Genomic DNA, 6506 nt, shown 5'->3' with positions numbered 1-6506 from the left:
AAAGGAGATAATGGTGTTATGTGATAACTAAAGATTTCAGAGTGACCTATGCAAGCTATAGTCCCGCAATAGTTCAAGCAGACAAAAAAATAGGAGCCAGAAGTCATCATTCATTGCATGGGAAATGAACCAATAAAATCGAAACTATATCCATACTGCAAGTGACTCAAATTTTACTAATTCTGTCATATTAAATTCATGTTCTTTTTTTTGATCATATTGTTCTAAACAGCAAACAACTCCAAAAGTTCTAATGTTTTTCTTTGCTATTTGTGTAGTGCAAATCTCAAACTAAACATTTCCATGTGAAAACCCTACCCTCGTCTCCATCACTGATCCCCTGACCTTCCTACAGACTCCTCAAGGCAACTCCGGCTTTCCAGTTGTTCAGTCATCCTGCCATCTGTAACATTCCTCATTCCATTCACCAGAAAATCTTCTGAAAATGTATTACAGCCTGGACCATGTCTTATTAGTTCCATTCGGACCAAGTCGCTATTACTGTTGACAGGAGATCTCTGTTCCCTCCACTTCTGTAGTCTGTATTCTTACCCTCCTCATGGGTACTCTGCTGAGGTATGTCATATAGATTTTCTCCTTTGTTTAAAACCACCTGGTAGCTCCCAGGATGAGTCAGAAAAAAAACCCATATCTGTGAATATGTTTCTGGGCTTGTCTATGTGGGTCTGTATACATATAGAGAAGCCATATCGTGTGCCCTTCCACACTTAGCTCTATGACCTATATTTAAACATGCTTTCTGTGATAGTTTACTCTGTCATTGTCTTCAAAATCTTGGTCCAGAAGTGGAAGGACCTTAAGAGATGGGAATCTAAGAGAAAGAAGCTAGTCAGTCAGTTTATGCTGGAGAGGATGCAGGATAACGGGAACGCTCCTCCATTGTTAGTGGGAGTGCAACTTGTACAGGCACTTTGGAAATCAGTATGGCAGTTTCTAGAAAATGAGGAAACAATCTACCTCAAGACTCAGCAATATCACTGTTGGGTATATACCCAAAGAATTTTCAATCATATCACAAGGACATGTGCTCAACTATGTTCATAGCAGCATTGTTTGTAGTAGTCAGAGTCTGGAAACAACCTAGATACCCCTCGGCTGAAGAATGGATAAAGAACATGTGGTACATTTATACAATGGAGTATTACACAATGGTAAAAAAAAATGACATCTTTAAATTTGCAAGCAAATGGACGGATCTAGAAAAAACCATATTGAGTGTAGTATCCCAGACCCAAAAAGACAAATGCAATATATATTTACTCATGTATAGCTTTTAGAAATAATGCAAAGAAAAATCAACCTACAGTCCACAACCCAAGAGAAGCTAAACAACAAAGAGGACCCTAAGACAGACATACATGGATCTACACAGGAAGGAGAAAATGATAAGATCCCCTGAGTAAACTGGAAGCGTGGGGGTTATGGGAGATGTAGAAGGGGCAGGGAAGGATGGAAGGGGAATGGAGAAAAATGTGTAGCTCAATAAAAACAATAAAACAATTTTAAAAATAAATTAAAAAGAGAAGTGAGTCATTGAGAGCATGTCCGTTCTTCTTGTTTCTCTCTTTGGTTTCAGACCACCATGAAGAGTGAAGTTTCCTCCAGTTTATGATCTTGCCATAATGGAGTGCTCCACCACCATCCCAACAGCAACAAGGCTAAGCACCCAGGAATGGGAACATCCAACACCAGGAGCCAAACACCTTTCTCCTTACAAGGTGATTTGTCTCTGGTGTTTATGACAATGATACAGAGATAGTTAGCACAATCTGAGTCTTTCTCCTCTGTTGCTTCAATGATGTTATCTGCTCGATATTCCTTAAACATATCACACGGATACCCACCATGTTCTCGCGCTACTTCCATCCTGCCCTTCACGTCTCAGAGAGATACCGTCTAACCTATTCCTAAATTTCAATTCCCCTCTCCTGCCCTGACTTAATTCCATTTTCATACACTGTCTGATTTGCCTCATCTTTTACTTGTTTGTATATTTATTTATTTGTAACTATTTGAAAGGAGTACAGGTTTTTGGCTGTTGCCCTCGCTGCTTTGTGGACAGTGAATTTTTAGCACACAGAATCTGTTCAGTGGGTAGTACTATAATATGGACCTGGAGAGAATTGACTAAGTCCTTAGGGCTCTGACCTCGGCAGTGGGTTAATACATTGATAGATTCATAGTTGAATAAACTACTGGAAAATAATGGGATTGCAAAAGTTGGGTCCTAGTTGAGGAAGGACGTCAGTGAAATATGACCTCGAAAGATGCAATTTGTCCTTGTCCCCTCCCTCCTTAATACACCTCAGGACAAAAGCAGTGAAGCCAACCAGCCACATACTGAGTGAATCCTGTGACACTTAGCCACAATAGATATATTTTAAGTTGTTTATCAGTTACTTTGTCCATAGTAATGGAACACCGACCAATACAAATTATATTTAGGCTTTTTTTCCAGCATAATATTTGTTTTTGATAATTTGGGAATTTTACATAATGCACCCCGATCACACTCACTTCTCAGACTTCTCAGGTCCACTCCCACCCTTGTGACCCACTCCCACCTTCTCCCCAAAACAAGTCCAGTTTGCACTGTATATACTCACTGAAGCATGCTCACACTGGCAGTGGTCAGCCTCTTAAGGAATTGAAGTCCTCCCCACCAGACAATCACGGAGAATCACATCCTTTCTTTACATCCTGCAAAGGTATGCAGTAGGAACTTCCAGCCATTAAACAAATATTTATCACATACTAAATCCAAAAGAGGGCAGCAAAGCTTCAGCTCCAAATACACTGGGCCAGCAAATCCAAGGGTCCTGCCTAATAGAACATTAAACTGAAAAACCTGGGCAGCGGAAGCTCAAAGTAATGGGGCCAGAGAGCTTACTAGACAAAGCGGAAAGGATGGCCAGGGAGAACAAGAAGACAAGATTTTCTTAGGAGAATGAGAGGCATAGATGGGTATACAAAATGAACAAGTAGATTGTCAGGAAAGCTGGTACCTTACAGGAGGATTTGACGAATTGTCTCAGCAAAGCTGAGGATGAGCGTCCTTTCAGAAGCCTGTAGCCACAGCCTGGGAGTCAGTGGGGACTCTATGGGCAAAAGCGGAGAATTTTTGTAGGTCCTAAGAGGTGTTACCTCTTAAAAGAAAACCGTGAAACTCTCAGGTGTTGAAATGATCCACGTTTTACAGGTTGTTAAGTAAAACAAAAAATAGAAAGTGTTTAGGTCTGATTACTGTGGGAGAAAAAAAAAGCAGATATTGGCTCCTTTTAGACACTAAAATGAGTAGAAATATTTACCATTTATCGCTATCTATTTGAACAGTCTGTCAATTATTCCCAAAGGAATCATCATTAGCTAAACTTTAAAATGTATTTTTAAATATAATAATAAAATATAATTTCTATGCCATGGTCCTTCCCACACTCTGTCCTTCTTTTCTTCAAGTTGCCTCTCTAGATACTTCGGCGTCATGTTCTAAAGACACTTCTTATTGCTCTTCTATAGTTTACCATGACTGCCCTATAATATATGGATTTTAGGTATTTCAGATTTGGCTAATTCATGCAAATGATAACCTAAATTTCAATTTTTAAGTTATTTTATTTTTAAATTAGCTTGCAAAGCAAGAGGTTTCTATATGGGGTTTCCAGGTTTCTGAATATATTTCTTTTTAGTTGCTTTTCAACCTTCCCATTCTTTCCCTTTCTAGACCCTCTCTCTTTCTCTTAAATCAAGACCAGATAAACAAATTAAATAGACCTATAACTGCTCAAGAAATAGAAACAATAATCAAAAGTCTCCCAACCAAAAAAAAAAAAAAAAAAAAAAAAAAAAAAAAAAAAAGCCCAGGACCAGATGGCTTCAGCTCAGAATTCTACAAGATTTTCAAAGAATACCAATACTCCTCAAAATGTTCCACACAATAGAAACAGAAGGAACATTGTCAAACTCTTTTTTATGAGGCTACAATTACCCTGATACCCAAACCACAGAAAGACATTACTAAGAAAGAGAATTACAGACCACTCTCACTCATGAACACTGATGGAAAAATACTAAAAAAAAAAAAACAAAAAACTGGCAAATCAAATCCAAGAACACATCAGAACCATCATCCACCATGATCAAGTCGGCTTCATCCCACAGATGCAGGGATGATTCAACATACAAAAATATGTCAATGTAATCTACCATATAAACAAACTGAAAAATAAAAAACACATAATCATCTCATTAAAAGCTGAAAAACTTTTGACAAAATACAACATCCCTTCATGATAAAAGTCTTTATTATTATTATTATTATTATTAAAAATTTCCACCTCCTCCCACTTCCCTCCCCTTCCACCACTCCCACTCCCCCTCCTTCTCCAGGCCAAAGAGCAGCCAGGGTTCCCTACTCTATTGGAAGTCCAAGGTCCTCCCCATTCTTCCCAGGTCCAGGAAGGTAGGCATCCAAACAAACAAGGCTCCCTCAAAGCCCATCCATGCAGTAGTATCAAAGCCCAATGCCATTGTCCTTGGCTTCTCAGTCAACCCCACATCAGACAGAGGTCTTATTTTCAAAATATACAAAGAACTTAAGAAATTGGTCATTAAGAGAGCAAATAATCCAATAAAAAATAGAGTACAAACCTAAACAGAAAACTCTCAACAGAGGAATCTGAAATGGCTGAAAGGCACTTAAGAAAATGTTCAACATCCTTAGTCATCAGAGAAATGCAAATCAAAACAACTCTGACATTCCATCTTACACCTATAAGAATAACTAAGATAAAAAACACTGGTGACAATTTATGCTGGAGAAAATGTGGGGAAAAGGGAACACTTCTGCATTGCTGGTGGGAATGCAAGCTGATACAGACCCTTTGGATGCCAGTGTGGCAATTTCTCAGAAAATTAGAAAACAACTTTCCTCAAGACCCAGTTATACCACTTTTGGGTAAATACCCAGAGGATGTTCAATCGTGCCACAAGAACATATTGTCAACTATTTTCTTAGCAGCATTGTATGTCATAGCCAGAACCTGGAAACAACCTAAATGCCCCTTGACTGAAGAATGGATATGAAAATGTGGTACATTTACACAGTGGAATACTACACAGAAGAAAAAAATGGTATCTTGAATTTTGCAGGAAAATGGATGGAGCTAGCAAACATTTTGAGCAAGGTAACTGAGACCTAAAAAGACAATTATCACATGTACTCACACATAAGTGGTTTTTAAACATAAAGCAAAGAAAACCAGCCTACAAATCACAATCCCAGAGAACCTAGAAGACGAGAACTCTAAGCGAGACATACATAGATCTCATCTACATGGGAAGTAAAAAAAGACAAGATCTCTTGAGTAAATTGGGAACATGGGGCCCATGGGAGAGGGTTGAAGGGGAGGGGAGAGGCAGGGAGGGGAGCAGAGAAAAATGTAGAGTGTAATAAAAAATCAATACAATTTAAAAAATAGTTAAGACTTTCTCTTTCTATTATTTCACTCTCACTCCTCTATCCATCCGTCCGTCCGTCTGTCCGTCCGTCCATCCATCCATCCATCCATCTATCCATCTATTTATCATCTATCTATCTCTTTTTATTTCCAGACACATTCTTCGTATAAATTCAAGGCTGGACTTCATCTTTTAAAGCTTCTGTCTCATTCCTTCAAGCACTGGGGGCGTTATAGGCATGTGCCAGCAAACTGCATAGTGTTGGGCTTTCTTTTTAAATTCTGCAATACTAAAGATTAAACGCATGGGCCCCACATATTACATAGTTCTGCCACTAAGCTATTTCCCATATGTCTTTTTACTTTTCTATCTTGAGACAAAGTCTCCCTAAGGTACCCAGGCTGTCCTTGAGCTCACTATGCAGCCTAAGTTGAGATTCTCCTACTTCGGCCTCCCAAGCACCTAGGATTGCAAGCCTGTACCATTGGGTTATGGTTATTATGTTCTTAAAGTATAAAGTGCATGCTAGATCTGGAGGATTTGATAAAGCAGTTCAGTTGCCATCTGGAAACATGTTATAAACTCCCAAGAATATGTGTTTTACAAACTCCCTGTTGATTTGAGGTGTTCATTTCCGTTTGAGATACAGTGATCTGGACTAGAGCCAACAATCACGCCGAACCATTCTTCGTATCTCTGGTACACACAGGTGGCTCAATCAAATTTAAAAGCAATTTTCAGTGTCCAATTATGCACTTGCTATCCCACAAATAGCTGGTACAACAAACCTGCAAACCCTGACCAAGCAGCTCTGGTTTGAAGAAAAGGCTGTGTTGCCTCTTCTGGATGCCCTTGCCTTCTAACTATCCATAAACTAGTCCCAACTCTACCTTTGTTACATGTAATAAAATCATAAACTCATAGAACGTCAGAACTAGACGATCTATCCCAGTATCGTTTTCCTAGAAGCAGACCCTGATGCAGAGGTTAGTGTTAAAATACTTTATTCTGAGACTGATCTTTGATCT

This window comes from Myodes glareolus, chromosome 15, assembly GCF_982192425.1.
Source record: "Myodes glareolus chromosome 15, mMyoGla1.1, whole genome shotgun sequence".
NCBI lineage: Eukaryota > Metazoa > Chordata > Mammalia > Rodentia > Cricetidae > Myodes > Myodes glareolus.
This window is presented reverse-complemented; position numbering follows the sequence as displayed.